The sequence below is a fragment of the Dama dama genome, chromosome X (genome assembly GCF_033118175.1).
Source record: "Dama dama isolate Ldn47 chromosome X, ASM3311817v1, whole genome shotgun sequence".
Taxonomy (NCBI): Eukaryota; Metazoa; Chordata; class Mammalia; order Artiodactyla; family Cervidae; genus Dama; species Dama dama.
In genome coordinates, this window is record NC_083714.1 from 57,964,314 (window position 1) to 57,984,543 (window position 20,230).

At 49.9% G+C, this 20,230-nt stretch overlaps 1 pseudogene; it reads left to right on the top strand.

The window, feature by feature from the left end:
* The first annotated feature begins 7,956 nt into the window (after nucleotides 1-7,956).
* LOC133052679 (SCO-spondin-like) lies at nucleotides 7,957-19,902 on the top strand (annotated as a pseudogene).
* Nucleotides 19,903-20,230: the final 328 nt, after the last annotated feature.

A 20,230-nucleotide genomic window follows, 5' to 3' on the forward strand; every position in this document is an offset into this window, starting at 1 on the left:
CTAAGCTGGTGCTCTCAGCTGACGAGGAGGACACATCCATGTTGAGCATTTTATGGAGCCCAGGCCGAGTGCACTCACTCGTTTTAGGCACAGTTTCTGGTCCATCTAAATCATCAAGGGTGGACTGCCTTGAGAACCACATGATTGCTTCCGTGTAGCAGCTAGCAGCACAAACAGTTACAGAGGCACAGTGTTAAAACAGTACTGGAACATGAGTCACACATGTCAAGAGACCCAGATGCCACCATGCAGCACACCACACACCACTCCAGCACCGCGGACAGCAGCCACCGCAGCGGGGCTCCAGGACAGAGAGGAGAAGATGAAACAGGATAGCACTGGGCTGAGAACAGAACTGCTGATAAAAGATGAAGTGTCACTCTCTGGGTGGGACAGGGAGCTAGAATAATGACAAGTCCCGACTTGTCTCTCACAGAGCAGAATTCATCTTTACAGCTGAAGTTTTGTTTTCAATGACAGGAAATATATTTTATTCAGAGCCCTCCTTCCACAATCCTGAGTTCAGTTCTTATGCAGAAATACCTGCTCAAGTAAAATTTATATAAAAATGCCATTTAAAAAACATAGTTTCCAAAAGAAAAGAAGGAAGCTCAGGATTGACTGCAACAAACTGAATTTTCCACCCCATCTTCTGAGTTCCAATGAGTCCGTTCTTCAAATCAGGAGGCCAAAGTCTTGGAGTTTCAGCTTCAGCATCAGTCCTTCCAAAGAATATTCAGGAATGATTTCCTTTAGGATGGACTGGTTGGATCTTCTAGCAGTCTAAGGGACTCTCAAGAGTCTTCCCCAACACCACAGTTCAAAAGCATCAACTGGCATAAGCCTTTGGTATAGTCAATAAAGCAGAAGTAGATGATTTTCTGTAACTTTCTAGCTTTTTTGATAATCCAACAGATGTTGGCAAATTGATCTCTGGTTCCACTGCCTTTTCTAAATCTAGCTTGAACATCTGGACATTCACGGTTCACACACTGTTCAAGCCTGGCTTGGAGAATTTTGAGCATTAATTTACTAGGGTGTGAGATGAGTGAAGCTGTGTGGTAGTTTGAACATTCTTTGGCATTGCCTTTCTTTGGGATTGGATTGAAAGCTGACCTTTTCCAGTCCTGTGGCCACTGCTGAGTTTTCCAAATTTGATGGCTTATTGACTGCAGCACTTTTACAGCATCATCTTTAAGGATTTGAAATAACTCAACTGGAATTGCACCACCTCCACTAGCTTTTTTTTGTAATGATGCTTTGTAAGGCCCACTTTACTACACATTCCAGTATGTCTGGCTCTGGGTGATTGACCTCACAATTGTGGTTATCGGGGTCATGAAGATCTTTTTTTGTGTAGTTTCTCTGTGTAGTCTTGCCACCACTTCTTAATATCCTCTGCTGCTGTTAGGTCTATACCATTTCTGTCCTTTATTGTGCCCATCTTTGCATGAAATGTTCCTTTGGTATCTCTTATTTTCTTGAAGAGATCTCTAGTCATTAGCATTCTGTTATTTTCCTCTATTTCTTTGCACTGATCATGGAGGAAGACTTTCTTATCTCTCCTTCTATTGTTTGGAACTTTGCCTTCAAATGGGTGTATCTTTCCTTTCTCCTCTGCCTTTAGCTTCTCTGCTTTCCTCAGATATTTGTAAGACCTCCTCAGTCAACCATTTTGCCTTTTTTGCATTTCTTCTTCTTGGGAGTGGTCTTGATCATTGCCTCCTGTAGAATGTCAAGAACTTCCATTCATAGATCTTCAGGCACTCTGTCTATCAGATATAATCCATTGAATCTATTTCTCACTTCCACTGAATAATTATAAAGGATTTGATGTAGGTCATACCTGAATGGTCTAGTGATTTTCCCCACTTTTTCCATTTAAGTCTGAATTTTGCAGTAAAGAGTTCATGATCTGGGCTCCAGTCAGCTTCCATTCTTGTTTTTTTCTGACTGTATAGAGCTTCTCCATCTTTGGCTGCAAAAAATAAGTAGTTTGTCAGTAGTCCAGTAGTGTCTTTATTTGCATTCCCTCAATGTTTTTTAAAATATTGAGTCTCTTTCTCTCTGTTTGGGCTGTGCTGGGTCTTCGTGGTGGCACGTCAGCTTCTCTGGCTGAAGAGCATGGGCTTAGGTGCCCTGTGGCATGTGGGATCTTAGTTCCTTGTGTGTGTTAGTCGCTCAGTTGTGTCTGACTCTTTGTGATGCCATGGACTGTAGCCCACCAGGCTCCTTTGTCCTTGGGATTCTCCAGGCAAGAGTACTGGAGTGGGTTGCCATTTCCTTCTCCAATTAGTTCCCTGACCATCGATCAAATCCACATCTCCTGCGTTGAAAAGTGTATTCTTAAACACTGGATCCTGAGGGAAGTCTGGTAAATTGTTGTTAGCAATCAAAAATTGTCAGGGGAGTGTGCAATTTCCTAGGTTCTGTCTCCTCTTAACAAAAACTTGAAGTGATGGACGTAAAAACCCTTGGCGTGTCACAGCTCTGACAGACCATGTTATAGCTCTCAGCTCTCGGACAGACCACGTTATAGCTCTCAGAGAGATCAGTGTTAACAGCTCCGTGTTAAAGTTCACTTTTATTTAGAAAATAAAAGGAAAGTACATACTTGAGGCATGAGAACAGGCAGAGTGAAAAGATGCGGAGAGGAGAGAGAGAGAGAGAGGAGAAAGAGAGAGAGAGAGAGAGAGCGCACACGTGGGAGAGAGTGCAAGCGAGTGAGAGAGAGTGTGTGTGCGCAGGAAGGAGAGAAACCTTCTTTTAAATGTTTTCCCTTCCCCTGGGCCTGCCTTATATAAATTGGGCTAGCCAAAAGCGTTGCTTGTTCTACCTGAGGTCCTCACTCTGGTCCTCTGAACTTCCTTTGTTCTATTCTTTGCAGGATTTTCCCTTCCTTGTCTTTTAGCCACCACCATTCTGGAATCCTTTTTTCTATTCTAACTCCCTAACAAAAATGTTCCAAAATGTGGGTGCCCCAGGGAAACAGATAAAAGTTTCCACCTTTCCCAAGAATTCTTTAAAGTTGCCTTGACAACTTTCTCCCCAGACCCTGTTTTTCTTGGGTTCCTAGGAAGCATTCCAGAAGCCCACTGTGGCCTACGTTCTAGACAGTTATGTACATTCATTGTGCTGTTGTGGTTTTGCACCGTGAGCAGGTGCCATGCAATTACTCCTGGGCTTGGTGAAGATTTACTGCCGACTGGAGAGAACTCTGGAGTCACTCCAGCCAGACAGAGTCGTAACAGCTGCTCTAGGGAAGTCTTCTAGGGAGGGTAGGGATGGACAGTGACAGGTAAATCCTTCCTGAAGAGTAGGAGGAAGTCTGAATGTGCCAGAGTAGCCCAAGTGAGTCTTGCAAACAGACTGTCTGGTCAGCTTCCCTGGGGACCTGGGGTCTAGACAGGAGGAGGAGCTGTGGGCACAGCCCGGGAGAGCTCCACTTACTGAGTGCTGAGTGCTCCTAAGAGGTGCTGTGAGCACCGGTGAGCTGTCCAGGGAACCAGGGTTGAGCCAGCAGGCTGGTAGGATAGGGTGTGCCGGGTCAGCTGTCCTGCTTGTTTGACTGCACCTGTGTCTAGCCACGATACTGGTTCAGGATGCACTTGTGAGGGAAGCTCCAGGGGTGCTGTGGAGCAGGGTCTGCAATGAACCCTCACTGGGTCTAGGTCCTTGAGTTTTAATACTCTATGGATGTGTTATGTTCATCCATTCATGCAATGAATTTTTTCCGTACCACTTCTGGTGGTAGAGGTGAGTGGACTGCAGTGAACTTGGCACACGATCCCCTGATGTAGGGAGGGAGGCTAACCACAGGAGAAACACCAGTGCTCTGAGAGCTGAGAGCAGGGGACCTGATCTTCCTCAGAACTTGTGGCAGGCTTCCCAGAGGAAGTGCTCTTTAAGCTGAAACCTGAAGGAGGGGTGTGGGTGAGCAGGTTTGGGGCCCAGGGAAGAGATGGCCCAGTGTGTTTCCAAGGCCTGAAGCAGGTGGGCAGGCAGGTATGTGGACTGGAGGCCAGGGCAGTCATGGGAGGTGATGCTGGAGAGGCAGATGGGTCAGGACCCGCAGAACCCTGTAGATCACATGCATTCCTGTGGGATTCCAGCTGTTAGATGGAGAGCTGTGGAGAACCCAGGAAGACTCCAGCCATGGTCAGGGCATTGGAGTGTGGAGAGTGGATTGAAGAGGCAGTGGGGGCTGCGGGTGGGGAGGAGCATCAGGGAGAGGTGCTCTGGAAGGTGTGCTGGTCACAGGTCAGCTCCAGGAGAGCCTTTGATTTGTGTGAGCACCCAAGGTGCCATGTGTAGTTGGGGAGCCCCAGGGTCCCGTGTGACAATGGCATGACCATTCATCCATCCTGGGAGAGGGCCCAGGCCTGAACATGGTCATGCATACACTGGGGCCTCCCCTCTCTGGTCTTCTGTCTGGGTGGGTTTTCCCTTGAAGACTGTGTGTACGTGCACACACAGCCTGTCTGCTCCACAGCACCTGTGCAGCCAGGTCTCTGTCTCTGCCAGGAGCAGCTGTACAAGATGCAGCACTGGCAGCTGGCGTACCCTCCATCATCTATCTGCATGACACCTTCTACCCACACTACCCCAGATGCTGGGCTTCAACCCCAGGTGGATGATGATGCCTTCCTACATGGACCCACGGAACTCACCTGCTCAGACCCCAGTGGATTTCTACCCCTAGGCCCTGTATCCCTCGGGTAGGCACCAAGGTGCAGTGAAAGGCCAGGGAATGTGGTGTGGTCAAGGGCGTTGCCTTGGGAGGTAGACAGACCACACCTGGATTCCAGTCTGACCTCTTCGCAAGCCACACGTCAATTCTGAGTTTTAACTTCCTTGTTTGCAAAATAAGGGTATAATAGTACCTCTCCCAAAGAATTGTTAAGGTTAGGGTTAGGGTTAGGGTAGATCCCACATGCCTGGTGCAACTAAGCCCGTGTGCCTCAACTACTGAGCTCACCACGATCTAGAGTCCATGCTCCATGACAAGAGAAGCCTCCGCAATGAGAAGCCTGAGCACAGCAATTTGGGAGTAGCTCCCACTGGCTGCAAGCAAGAAAAACAGTTAACAAGATGCGGCACAGCCAAAAATAAACAAATTATTTTCATAAATATAAATTTTAAAAAGAGTCCTTTTTTTCCAGCTATAGCTTTCTCAGACATTGAAGATTTCACTTAATTAAGTTCATGCTACATTTAGATCTGCTCTGGTCCTACAGAGCCAATCTTAAATGGTAAGACCCAAAAGGATCAAAGTGTTTCCAAGCATCTTAACAGGAATCCAGAAAAAGGCTCAAGAATAAGTTTAGGCATAGAACAATATCAAGCATGCAAGGGAAATTTGATAATGCTTGGCATCCAATGTAAAATTACCAGGAGGCAAAGAAGCAGGAAAGTCAAATCCATTATAACAGAAATCAGTGTGTTGTTGTTCAGTCGCTCAGTCGAGTCTTTAACTCTTTGGGACCCCACAGACTGCTCTCACTAGGCTTCCCTGTCCTTCACCATCTCCCAAAACTTGCTCAAACTCATGCCCATGGTGTTGTGATGCCATCCAACCATCTCATCTTCTGCCATTCCCTTCTCCTCCTGCCTTCAATCTCTCCCAGCATCAGGGTCTTTGGCAAAGAGTCGGATCTTCGTATCAGGTGGCCAAAGTGTTGGAGACTTCAACAGAAATCAGTTAAAATACATCAATTGGAAAGGGAGAAATAAATGTGAATTTATTTAAAGACAAAATGATTGTCTATGTAGGAAGGTCAATGGGATTTACAAAAGAGATATTACAATAAATTAATGAGTTTAGCATGGTTTCAGGATACATGGATACTCTTAAGAGTGCCTTGGACTGCAAAATCAATCCAGTCAATTCTAAGGGAAATCAGTCCTGAATTTTCATTGGAAGGACTGATGCTGAAGCTGAAGCTTCAACACTTGGCCAGCAGATGCGAAAAGCTGACTCACTGGATAAGACCCTGATGTTGGGAGAGATTGAAGGCCAAAGGAGAATGGGAGGACAGAGGATGAAACGGTTTGACAACATAACCCACTCAATGGACATGAACTTGAGCAAACTCCACGAGAAAACGGGGAATACAGAGCCTGGTGTGCTACAGTCCATGGGGTTGCAAAGAGTTGGACACAAGTTAGAGACTGAACAACAACAACAACATTCTGGTATTATATCTTAGTATATAAATGTAACTATAAAACTGAGAAAATATTCAAAAATCAATTCTGAACTGCAGTACACAAATTTCTTATTCTCCCACTTCTTACATTGTCTTCACTTATGTTGTACTCCTTGAATATCTTGATCTCAGAACCTCCCCTTCAACTGGAAGATGAATGCAGTATTAGGAAGTGAACAAGCTAAAACTAAAGTCAGAGACAGCACAGTAGCTCAGTTTTATTTTCTGCATTTAACAACGACCAAACAAACTATGTGGATCCTGAGCCCCCAAGCAGCAGCAAAGGCACAAGACGAAGCCCGATCAAACTACTGCAGAAAGCAATGCCCTCAGGAAGGACACTTGAGGCTAGGGCACATAGGCTAGGTTTAAGCCCCTCTTCTGTGCTGAGACTTAAAAAAAGTGGGGGCACAAAGTGCTGTAAGGTCCGCATCACCAAGGAAAGCTGCTCCAGACAAGAAGGCAATGGACGTGGGGATCAGGCCATGGTCTTCAGCAGTCAATCGGCTAAAAGGGAGGGAAAATGAAATTCAAGTTCCCATGGAGAAGGAGGAAGAGGAGCATGTCCTCCCTCTGTCCCTGCACACCGACAAGCCCAGAGCACCACACTTCTCCTCTAGGCTCAACCCTCCATTATGGCTCCTCCTGGGACGAAAATGGACACTGCCTAGCACCCATCACTCCCGGCTCCGGCCCTGACCCTGTTTAGAACTGACAAAACCAACATGCAGCCGTTAACCTAGAGCTTTTTCCAAACAGGCCCTTGCAGTTGAGTACGTGGAGTCCGGAAATGACGGGCGTTGTCCACCTCCTCATGCAATGAGAAAGGCACAGTGAGGCTGCTGGTGGAGATATGGTTAAGGCACCATCCACACTAGTCATTTGCCTGTACCTCAGGCTCCCTGCTCACAGAGAACCACCTTCTCCCACAAGGCCGCCGCCTAGGCTGTCAGGACCTCCCAGCCTATACCCTGAGGACACCCTGAATATCACCTCCGGACCCTCTGGTTCCCTTCAGGTTGCTTTTCCTCACCACCATCGCCTGGCAGCCAGACCACCCCTGACCCATATCCTTCAGCCCCCCAGAGTACCCTCCTCCTGCAGTTTAGGCCCCACCACCTGCCTCCCCCCAAACCACCCCTAGGCCACACCCCAAACCCTGTGACTGCCCGGCCCACCAGGGCTCCTGGAATAGGATACAACTGGAGGGCTCGGTTACTCAGAACTCTGGCTCCAGGTGCAGCGTCTCCACCAGGCCCTGGTGCTTGGGGTGCCCCTGGGATCTGCGGAATGGCACTGGCTGTGCCACCTGACTCTCCTCCAGTGCTGGGGCCTCTGGGATCAGCCAGGTCACTGGCATTACCAGGGCCAGCTGGGTTGCGAGGGCCATCGTGGCCACTAGCACCACCAGGCACACCTTGGCTGCCACTTGCTGTACCCACTGCAAAGGCATCGGCACCTGCATCTTCATCGGCTGCCCTCGTGGCCCCTCCATCTTGTGCCTCGGACTCCATCTTAAACTGCTCTCCCCCTCCCTCCACGTCTGGAAAGACTGAACCCTCCCTACAGATCCCAACCCTGTAGTGAGACCGGCAGCTAAGCATCAGCAGAGCGCCTACACATACACACCCAGTTCCTGCCACGAGATTGGTTCCCACCGACCACTGGTTCCCGCGATGACTGAAGGCTCTCGGGCAATGGGCGCCCCTTGCAGAAGCTTCACGTGTTCGTGCGCCATGTTGCCCCAATGCGCACGTGCAGACGCACACCCACGTGGTCTGTGCCCTGTGAGTCAGCCCTGCGTCAGGCCCAGAAACCTGGTAATCAGCTCAGCCGTGAGGCCTCTGGGTGGCGCTCCACCCTTTAGTGTGGGGCAGCTCCTCAGTGCGCATGCTCAAACAGACCCCACCCCACTCTTCAGGGCACTTGACTGTTTCCGGTCCAAGCCTGCAAACCCCAAGTGAGCACCGGTCCCTGTGCACCTCCAAGACTGCACTGCTGCCAACCTGGCCATGCTCACAGGTGAGCGTCCTGCTGAGCGCAGGTCCTTGTCATCAACTTCTGGAAGGGAGTCGGGCATCCTGGGTCAGGGCCGGTCTGTCCCTCCGGTGTCCCACACGTAGCTCACGTGTGTGTGTCCGTGTGTGTCCATGTGCACGTGAGCAGGTGCATGCACATGGATATCTGATGTGCATGTGTGTGTGTGTGTGTGTGTGTGCCTGAGAGAGACAGAGAGAGTGTCTGTGCACAGGTGCTAGCCCATGTGCATGTACATGTGTGAGAGAGTACATGTGCACAGGTGTGTGCACACAGGCGTGTGCATGTGTTTGTGGAGGTGCTTGCAAATGGGCATTCACATGTGTGTGTGTGTGTGTGAGAGAGAGAGAGCATGTGGTCAGGTGCATGCACATGAGCGTCTCTGTGTGTGTGTGTGTGTGTAAAAGAGAGCACAGGTCAGAGACATGCACATTGGCATCTGTGTGTGCTTGTGTTCATGTGCAGGTGCCTTCCCATGGCGGTGCATGGGGACTCAGTCCTGGAGTCACGAGACTAGGGATGCGGAGCGGGCTGTGCTGGCCACATGGGGAGGGAAGTGGGGACTGCTGTTGAACTCAGTGGGAACGGAATGGGGCAGGGCCACCTGGGGCTCCAGGCACACAGACTGCAGGGACTCCAGACTGCAGGGACTCCAGGCTGGGGGCTTACCCCAGGCCCCCCAGAAGCACCGGTGGGACCAGAGGCACTCCAGGGCTGCCAGAAAGGCAGTGTCCCCAAGGACAAACCCAGTCTCCTGGCCTCTGCAGGCACAACTCTCATGGGCTTTCCCTCTCCAGGAACAAAGTCTTCCAGCTCTCCAGAGGGCTGGAGGTGCTGGGGGCCCTCAACTGGGCAGTGACCCTGTGTCTGCTGGCCTGCTGGGTGCTGGTCTACTTCTGGTCTGGAAGCGGATCAAGTCAACAGACACAGTACAGCCAGGGTTGATGATGGGCCTGGAGCACCACTTCCTGGGAGGTGGTTTGTGTCTGCCAGGGAACCACTGGTGCCACGGGACGTGACTGGATCAGGTCCATTGCCCGAGGAGGGGGCAGGTACTTCAATCAGGCCACTTGATCCCCACCCCTTGGCTGGACAGGCCTCTCTGCAGCCCTCCAAGTCCAAGGTGAGTAGCCTTCCCCACCCCCACTGGAGGGATTAAATTGTCCTCCATTATCATGTTAGCTGTAGGAGTTTTGTAGGTTACCTTGATCAGATTAAGAAAGTCTGTCTGTAGTCCTAGTTTTCCGACAGTTTTTATCATAGTGGCTGTTGAATATTGTCAAATTATTTTACAGCATCTATCAAAATGATCATATGGTTTTTCTCCTGTGTTTTATTATGATGAATAACACTGGTGTATGATTTTTTAATGCATAACCAATCTTTCATTCTTTGGATAGATCTCATTTGGTCATAATGCTTTATGTATTGCTGGGTTACATTTGTTAACATTTCATTTTTTGTGCTTAACTTAATGAAGAATATTAGTCTGTGGTTGTCTTTTCTTGCAATGTCTTCTTCTGGTTTTGGTATTTTGTAAGGCTGGCCTCATAAAATGATTTGAGAAGTGTTTCCCCTCCTCTCTTTTCTGAAAGAAATTGTATGGGCTTAGTGATATTTCTCCTTTACGTATTTCATAGCATTCACTAGTTAAGTCACATAGGCCTGGAGTTTTCTGTTCCATGTCTTTGATAGATTTAGGGACATTTAGGGTTTTCACTTTCTTCTTGAGCTAGTTTTGGGAATTTGTGTCATTCAAGGAATTTCTTAATTTCATTTAAATTGGCAATTTTTTTTTTTTGCTTTTCTTTTTTTAAAATATATTTATTTAATTGGAGGCTAACTACTTTACAATGTTGTAGTGGTTTTTGCCATACATTGACATGAGTCAGCTACGGGTGTACATGTGTTTACAATCCTGAAACCTCTCCCACCTCCATCCCCATCCCACCCCTTGGGTCATCCCAGTGCACCAGCCCTGAGAGCCCTCTCTCATGCATCGAACCTGGACTGGCAGTCTATTTCATATATGGTAGTTTCATGTTTCAAAGATATTCTCACAAATCATTCCACCCTAGACTTCTCCCCCAGAGTCCAAATGTCTGTTGTTTATCTCTGTGTCTCTTTTGCTGTCTCGCGTATAGACCCATCATTACCATCTTTCTAAATTCCATATATATGCATTAATATACTGTATTGGTGTTTTTCTTTCTGACTTACTTCACTCTGTATAATAGGCTCCGGTTTCATCCACCTCATTAGAACTGATTCAAATGTGTTCTTTTTAATAGCTGAGTAACATTCCATCGTACATATGAACCACATCTTTCTTATCCATTCATCTTCTGGTGAACATCCAGGTTGCTTGCATGTCCTAGCTACTGTAAACAGTGCTGCGATGAACACTGCGGTACAAATGTCTCATAAAATTCTGGTTTGCTCATTGTGTATGCCCAGCAGTGGGATTGTTGGGTCGTATGGGAGTTCTATTTCCACTCTTTACAGGAACCTCCACACTGTTCTCCATAGTGGCTGTACTAGTTTGCATTCCCACCAACAGTGTAAGAGGGTTCCCTTTTCTCCACACCCTCTCCAGCATGTATTTTTTGCAGGTTTTTGGAGAGCATTCATTCTGACTGGCATGAGATGGTACCTCATTGTGGTTTTGATTTGCATTTTTCTGATAATGAGTGATGTTGAGCATCCTTTCATGTGTTTGTTAGCCATCTGTATGTCTTCTTTGGAGAACTGTCAGTTTAGTTCTTTGGCCCATTTTTGATTGGATCATTTATTTTTCTGGAATTGAGCTGCAGGAGTTGCTTGTATATTTTTTAGATTAATCCTTTGTCTGTTGCTTCATTTGCTATTATTTTCTCCCATTCTGAAGGCAGTCTTTTCACCTTGTTGATACTTTCCTTCGTTGTGCAAAAGCTTTTAAGTTTAATTAGGTCCCATTTGTTTATTTTTGCTTTTATTTCCATTATTCTGGGAGGTGGGTCATAGAGGATCCTGCTGTGATTTATGTCAGAGAGTGTTTTGCCTATGTTTTCCTCTAGGAGTTTTATAGTTTCTGGACTTATGTTTAGATCTTTAATCCACTTTGAGTTTATTTTTGTGTATGGTGTTAGAAAGTGTTCTAGTTTCATTCTTTTACAAGTGGTTGACCAGTTTTCCCAGCACCACTTGTTAAAGATATTGTCTTTTCTCCATTGTATATTCTTGCCTCCCTTGTCAAAAATAAGGTATCCATAGGTGCATGGATTTATCTCTGGGCTTTCTATTCTGTTCCACTGATCTATATTTCTGTCTTTGTGCCAGTACCATACTGTCTTGATGACTGTAGCTTTGTAGTAGAGCCTGAAGTCAGGCAGGTTAATTCCTCCAGTTCCATTCCTCTTTCTCAAGATTGCTTTGGCTATTCAAGGTTTTTTTGTATTTCCTTGCAAATTGTGAAATTATTGTTCTAGCTCTGTGAAAAATACCGTCAGTAGCTTGATAGGGATTGCACTGAATCTATAGTTTTCTTCAGGTAATATACTCATTTTCACTATATTGATTCTTCCAATCCATGAACATGGTATAATTCTCTATCAATTTGTGTCCTCTTTGATTTCTTTCATCAGTGTTTTATAGTTTTCTATATATAGGTCTTTTGTTTCTTTAGGTAGATATATTCTGAAGTATTTTATTCTTTTCATTGCAATGGTGAATGGAATTGTTTCCTAAATTTCTCTTTCTGTTTTCTCATTGTTAGTGTATAGGAATGCAACGGGTTTCTGTGTGTTAATTTTATATCCTGCAACTGTACTATATTCATTGTTTAGCTCTAGTAATTTTCTGGTAGAATCTTCAGGGTTTTTTATGTAGAGGATCATGTCATCTGCAAACAGTGAGAGTTTTACTTCTTCTTTCCCATTATGGATTCCTTTTATTTCTTTTTCTGCTCTGATTGTTGTGGCCAAAACTTCCAAAACTATGTTGAATAATAGTGGTGAGAGTGGGCACCCTTGTCTTCTTCCTGACTTTAGGTGAAATGCTTTCAATTTTTCACCATTGAGGATGATGTTTGCTGTGGGTTTGTCATATACAGCTTTTATTATGCTGGGGTATGTTCCTTCTATTCCTTCTTTCTGGAGAGTTTATCATATATCAATGTTTAATTTTGTCAAAGACTTTCTCTGCATCTATTGAGATAGTCATATGGTTTTTATCTTTCAATTTGTTAATGTGGTGTATTACATTGATTTGCAGATATTAAAGAATCCTTGCATTCCTGGTGTAAAGTCCACTTGGTCATGACGTATGATCTTTTAAAGATGTTGTTGGATTCTGTTTGCTAGAATTTTGTGAAGGATTTTTGCACCTATGTTAGTCAGTAATATTGGCCTGTAGTTTTCTTTTTTTTGTGGCATCTTTGTCTGGTTTTGGTATTAGGGTGATGGTGGCCTCATAGAATGAGTTTGGAAGTTTACCTACCTCTGCAATTTTCTGGAAGAGTTTGAGTAAGATAGGTGTTAGAACCTCTCTAAATTTTTGGTAGAATTCAGCTGTGAAGTCGTCTGGTCCTTGGCTTCTTTTTGCTGAAAGATTTCTGATTACAGTTTTGATTTCTGTGCTTGTGATGGGTCTGTTATTTTCTATTTCTTCCTGATTCAGTTTTGGAAAGTTATAGTTTTCTAAGTATTTTTCCATTTCCTCCAAGTTGTCCATTTTATTGGCATATAGTTGCTGATAGTAGTCTCTTCGGATCCTTTCTATTTCTGTGTTGTCTATTGTGATTTTTCCATTTCCATTTCTAATTTTGTTGATTTCATTCTTCTCCCTTTGTTTCTTGATGAGTCTGGCTAATGGTTTGTCAAATTTATTTATCTTCTCAAAGAACCAAATTTTAGCTTTGTTGATTTCTGCAACATAGCTTTGAGGATCTTCTCTAGACAGGAAACACAGAAAGGGTGTGTAAACTCGAACCAAAAATCACAAAGTAAATGGCAATGAGACCACACTTATCAATAATTATCTTAAATGTAAATGGGTTGAATGTCCCAACCAAAATACAAAGACTGGCTGAATAGATACAAAAAAAGACCCCACTATATGCTGTCTACAAGAGACACATCAAAACAAGGGACACATACAGACTGAAAGTGAAGGGCTGGCTGGAAAAATGTATTTCACGCAGATGGAGACCACAAAAAAACAGGAGTAGCAATATTCCTATCAGATAAAAGAGACTTTAAAATAAAGGCTGTGAAAAGAGACAAAGAAGACACTACATAATGATCAAAGGATCAATCCAAGAAGATATAACAATTATAAGTATATATGCCCCCAACATCAGAGAAGGCAATGGCAACCAACTCCAATACTCTTGCCTGGAAAATCCCGTGGACGGAGGAGCCTGGTAGGCTGCCGTCTATGGGGTCGCACAGAGTCGAACACAACTGAAGCGACTTAGCAGCAGCAGCAGCAGCAGCAGCACCCAACATAGGAGCACCACAATATGTAAGACAAATGCTAACAAGTATGAAAGGGGAAATTAACAATAGTACAATAATAGTGGGAGACTTTAATGCCCCACTCACACCTATGGGTAGATCAACTACACAGAAAATTAACAAGGAAACACAAACTTTAAATAACACAATGGACAAGCTAGACCTAAAAGAGGCATTTTAAATGGCACTTATGAGCCCATGAAACTCACCTGCCATCTTCATCTCTCTAACTTCACAATGCTGTGTCACATGGCAGGGGTATTGTGCCTCCTCCAAACCTGGCTTCAAAGCCACAGTATTCAGGCTTTCATTCTGTCTCTCTCACCTTTCATCATTATCTGGTTTTTAATATCTTGCCTAAAATCCCTCCTTAATGACTAGGCTGTATTCAAGTGTCTGTGGAAATGAGGATCATTCCACATTTTTCCTACAAGGTGGTCTTAAAGCACCTTGAAGACAATTTAATTCTGGGCCGCCTATAAGACATCTTCCATCCCACCTCCTTTTCTGTGTTCACATAGCTCTGCTCAGTTTTCCAGTTTCCAGTCTAAAACCCCTGTCTTCAGGCTGAGAATTCAGTGAATACACGTGCCTTTGCTCCACTTGTAGCTGTCTTTTGCCATTTTGAAGACTTGCAGTTGTCTCCTCCAGAGCCCCTGAGCACCCCTATATATACCCCTGCCCAGGGGGCACACCCTTATGCTTTATGAGGTCATCAATTCACTTCCCAAACCAATGGTGGCCCTGAGTGAGCCTTGACATCGCAAAGCCCCTTCCTGACACCTCTAGGGTAGGATGGGGAGAAATTAAGATGGTTTGGTGGGATAAAAGAGGCATTTTAAGTGCCCCTTATGAGCCCACGAACCTCACCTGTGTTCTTCATCTCTCTGACTCGACACTAATGTGTCATATGGCAGTGGTAGTGTGTCTGCTCCGAAACTGGTTTCAAAGCCACAGTATTCAGGCTTTGAATACTCAGGTTTTCTCTCACCATTATCTAGTTTTTAATATTTTGCCTAAAATCCCTCCATGATAATTAAGCTGTGTTCAAGTGTCTGCTTTCTTCATACAAGGTGGCCTTAAAGCACCTTGAAGACCACTTAATTCTGGGCCACCTACCAGAAAACTTCCATCCCAGCTCTTTTCTCAGTGTTCACATAGCTCTCCTCAGTTTTCCAGTTTCCAGTTGGAAACCCCTGTCTTCAGGCTATGAGAATTCAGTGAATACACGTGCCTTTGCTCCACTTGGAGCTGTCTTTTGCAATTTGGAATACTGGCAGTGGTCTGCTCCAGAGACTGACCCTGTACCCACAGGGGACGCCTCCACCCCCCAGGCAGTTTTGTGCTTCATCCATGTGAGAATTGGTGAGGCTGCCGCTCCCTGCAATGGCCCCATGACCCCGAGGACCCTCTGTCTCTCCTCTGCTTGGGGGGCAGGGAGGGTGTTGGCCTCCATGGGCCACAGAGATGCCCCCTCCCACAGGCACAGTGTGCAACTCTTTGGAGCCAAACCTGCGTGTGCAGCTTGCCTGCCCCCTCCTCACCAGTCTCACTCTTCCCACCCGTCTCTGTCCGCTGGGGCTTTTCCCAGGCCCCCTTGTCTTGGGGAGTTTGTGGGCAATTCCTGGCCTCCCCTGGCCTATGGTGGCATCCCTCACTCCTGCTTCATATAACCATCTCCTCCCTGGGTCTTCACATCCCCTCTGTCTGCACCTGTGTCCCGATTTCCCCTTTGTAGAAGGACACCAGTCATACTGGGTTTGGGTCACCCTAATGGCCCCATTTTAACTTGATCATCTCTGCAAAGACCACCCCCCCAAACAAGGTCACAATTCTGCAGTCACGCTCACACATTAGGGCTCCAACATATGAATTTGTGGGGACACGTTCAGCCTGTAAGGGCGCCCCCACGGTCTGCTGCTTCTCCACCAGCTCTTGTGTCTCTGGGCTCATCACTAACTGCACCTCCTGGCACTGTGAGGAGGGTAAGAAGGGGGCGTCTCCTGACTTCACCCCCCACCCCAGCCCTGCCAGAGTGTGTCTGTGCAGGGGTGGGGGGTAGCACTGGGGAGGAAAGCCCTCTGGAGGGGCGGGAGCAGGGAGGGGTCGGCCTGTCCTCTGCATCGCACTCTGCCCCACCCCTGCCCTTTGGGTCCCATCAGCCTCTGCTGTCCTCTCTGCCGCTCCCTGCTAAGCACCCCAGGTCAGCCCACGTGGTCACCCTGGACCCCATGGAGGGAGTGCTCTGCCTCTTGTGGCCCAGCCCAGCGCCATATACACTGCTTCTACACCAGGCCCCCCAGTGGGGTGCTGTCCACCGTGGCCCTGCTGCCCCTGCTGGCCTTGGTGCCCCCTCTTTGTCCAGGCCCCAAGGCAGAGGAGGAGCCCTGCCTCCTGCCGGAATGTGACCGAGTCCCAGGGAGCCCAGACTTGCCGGCCACCTTGCCTCAGCCAAGCCCATCCCCTCACCACTGCTTCCTCTTTTATTCCCCAGGAGCTGAAGGCTGGGGTCCTTGGGGACCCTGGTCAAGCTGTAACTGGAGCTGTGGCGGGTTGGGGGTCTCCAGAGCCAGACCCAAGCCTGTGACCAGCCCCCACCCCAGGGCCTGGGGGAGTACTGCAAAGGGTCTCGGATGCAGGGGGTGGCCTGCCAGGCTCTACCGTGCCCAGGTACCTGCCAGGGACGGCCGTGGGGGTCAAGGAGGAGAGGTGAGAAAGCTGTGGGGGGCATTCTGGGGAGGCCAGCGGGGAGGTGGGGGGTCAGGGAGTGACCTGCACAGCTGTCTATGCACCCAGTGCCCTCCCCTCCACAGTGACCAACGGCACCACAATCGAAGGAGCCCATGGCCCTCCCTGCTCTTGCTCCTGCGATGACCTTGTGGTGAGTCTGGGCTCCTGATTGTCACGTTGCCAGACGGCAGAATGTGGTCCCTCTGAGCTGGGGCCATCCGCAGTTGGTGGGAAGGATAGGGGTCAGCGCCCAGCCGGCCTGGCTCCTGGAGAGCAGCAGGAGTGAGCCTCATCCAGCATCCCTTGTCATCCTTACCACATATATGTTTCTCAGTTGACATGTTTTATGATAGAAACAGCAGGAACACACAGGAAAAGGGAAGTCCACTTGGTGGATCATCCGAAACCCCCCACGTGGAGCGCGTTGGTGTGCAGACCTTGACCCTGTGCGTGCGAGAGGGCACACGCCTGTTCTGGGGCATGGGGCCAGTCCAGGACCATGGAGAGGAATCCAGGCTGGCCTCCGGCGAGGGGTCACGGTCGAGTGGCACCTGCGCAGTGGCGAGGAAGTGGTCCCGTGTCAAAAGATGCTGGAGCAAACAACTAGGGCGAAGGGACGGAGCTTTGAGAAGCCCTGCTCGGGCCTGTCCAAGGAGGATGGGAGGCTCTACATGGAGGCGGAGGACCAGGACACGGTGCGTGGTCCCGGCCTCTCCCAGGGAGCCCCAGCACCTTCCCAAACGCCCACTGCTCCCTCCAGCTTTCCAGTACCTGGCTCCTTCCATCCTAGGAGATCTGCCTCGGTCCCCACTCAAACCTCCATGGGGCCCAACGTCTGGTTGATACTCCATTCAGGGAAGCTCCTCACAGGCTGTCCCTTCCCCACTCCCCTGGAGGAGAAACTCCAGTGGAGACTCGACATAAACTGTTTAGAAAAGACAGCTATGAACCGGAGCATTGCACTTCCCCCGTCTCTGGCCCCCACAGCCTCCTTATTCACTTTATTGTGGCTCCCAGGTGCCCACTTCATCCTGCAGCAGTCCCCTTGGGCCCCCTGCTTTCCACTGACCCAGGCCCTCCCTTCCTTGTCCCCCAGCACTGCGTTTGGTGCTGCCATCCTGGCTGTTACTGCCCCCCAGGCCAGATGCTGAGTGCCGAGGGCACCATCTGCATGCAGTCCAGTCACTGTAGCTGCCTGGACCTGTAGCTGACTGGGAAGCAGCACTGTCTGGGCGCCCAGCTGGCCAGGCCTGATGGCTGCAACTACTGGTGAGGGCCAGGGGTGGGGAGTGCGGGCAGGATGCCACGGGTGATGGCAGGGCTAGTCCACTCCGTGTCTCACACACCCAAGCTCTCCCAGTCTCAGATGATGCAGGGTAGGCAGGCTAGGCTCCCATAAGTCCTGAGAAGATGTGGCAGGTACCCTAACCCCTGGTCTGACAGATGGGGAAACTGAGCCAGCCAGCTCTGGGGGTCTGGGAGACTTCAGAAATCTGGACGTGTGCTTTGAGAGGGCAGTGGGTGGTGATGTGGTGCTTCCTCCTGCTGTCTGGCCTCCTTCACCTGCAGACGACCTGTGGTCACTTCCCCATAGGACCAAGTCTGTAAGATACCTGAGAGTGCCTTGGGTGTGTCAGGGAGCAGGGTCTGGAGGTGCTGGAGAGTGGGGAGGGGGACTGAGACCTCAGAGGACAGTGGAGGTGCAGGAGAGGGGAAAGGGAGGCAGATGGGGAGGGGCATATGTGGAGGGCACAGCGCGAGTGAGCTGCCCTCTCTCTGTGCCTGCGTGCCCCACCCAGCACCTGCTCCGAGGCCGGCTCACCTGCACAGGCCTGCCTTGCCCAGATATGTACCACGCTCAGAACGAGGTGAGGAGAAGCAGTCTGGGGGTGCAGTGAGGGCTGGGACTGGGGGTGGGATGGCTGCACCCCAGGGCTCACCATTCACCCCCACAGTGCCTGGTGCCTGGTGCACATGGTTGGAGTGGACAGCATGCTCCCAGCCCTGCTGGGCCCAGATGAGGACCTGCTCCAGGGCCTGCAGTTGTCCAGCGCCACAGCATGGGGGGGGGGGGGGGCCGAACCCCAGGCAGGCAAGGGAGGCAGGGGCCCAGCATCAGAGGGAGACCTGTGCCAGCCCCCCCCCCCGAGTGCCCAGGTGAGACGTCCCACTGGGGGGCTTCAATCCCAGGGGGCTGGAACCTCTTGGGCCTCCCAAGGCAAAGGGGTGCTTTTGTATTCCTGCCACAGTGGACGAAGCTTGGAGCCTGAGGGGACCATGGTCTCCCTGTGATGTATGCCTGGGGCAGTCCCATCACAGCCGAGCATGCAGCTGGCCTCCCACCTCTGAGGGAGGCCGGCCCTGCCCTGGGGGCCACAGGCAGAGTCGACCCTGCCAGGGCAATTCCACTCAGTGCACAGGTGAGGACTTCTGTGGAGATGGTGGGTGGTGGTGGTGGCTTTTAAGGCTAGGGAAATGCTACCTCTGAGCTTTGACCCCCTGCATCTGACTCTCCCCCGCCCCTGCATACACACATGCATGCCACTTCCTTTGAGGGAGAGCCTTTAGGGCACTCAGCCTGTGGAACTGGGCGAGTGAAGGTCCTAGCAGGTGGTGGGCATGACAGGAGGGCTAGTCACTCAACTCTCGGGAATCCCTGCCTCAGGATGGACCCCCTCCCAAACCTACCCGCTCTGCTACCCACCTGCTGCAGACAGCAGGTAGCCAGGGTCTTCTCCCCTATGGGCAGCCCTGCCTCCACTCCTGCGAGGACCTGTCTCCCCAAGGTCGTGTGCCAGCAAGACTCGACTGGCTACCAGCAGCCCAGCTGTGGGTGACCCCCAGGCCAGCTGTCCCAGGATGGCCTTTGTGTGCCCCCCCCCCCCCGCCCACTGGCCCAGTGCTGCTGCCTGTATCAGCCCAGAGGCATGGGTCAGATGTCTCCCTGAACCCGCCCCCCAAGCACAGCAGTGCCCTCCCGCCTGGTCCCTTCCACTCTGCCCACAGGGGCCAGCCTGGGACTGTAGGATGGGAATGGGCAACTCCTGTGTCCCAGGGCTGGTGCCCGTTGGGGCTTCTGTGTCCTCCACCCACCAGGACCCTGATCCCTGTGGGTGGAGACAGCGGGGTAGAGCCCTGAGCAGGGTTGGTGATTGGCTGAGCCGTCTGAAGCACCCGCCCCGCTCCTGTGCCCTCAGGGATCCCTGAGAACCAGAGTCACTCCGTGAGGTCTGGGCTCAGCTCCTGGGAGAGCCTGGAGGCTGGAGAGGTGATGGCGGGGCTGTGTGACAACTGGTGAGCCAAGAGCACCAGGGAGGCATGGGCTGTCAGCTGGGCAGGAGGAACCCCAGGAAAGCAGGCAGGACCCTGTCTTCTGAAGCCCCGCCTTTATCCCCAGCACCTGTGTGGTGGGCATCCTGGGAGGAATGTAGCGTCACCTGTGGCAGACGGGAGCGGCTGCCTGGGGCCTGCCCGCCAGAGCCCCACCTGCTGCACCCAGGTCTGCAGAGGTGAGCACCGGCCCAGGCCCTGTCTGGGCACTCTGACTTCACTCCTGATCCCCATCCTGGCCTTTAACCCTGACTCCCAGGTTGCCTTTTGACCTCTCCCACCCAACCCGCCACATGCCACCCCTCACCCAGGCCGGTGGTGGGCAAACAGAGGAGGAAGCAGGCGGATTTGCGGGGCAGGGGAGACTGTAGGAGCAGGCGTGACCTAGGGTCTGGCCCAGGGAGGGTGTGGTCTGCATGACTCGGGGGC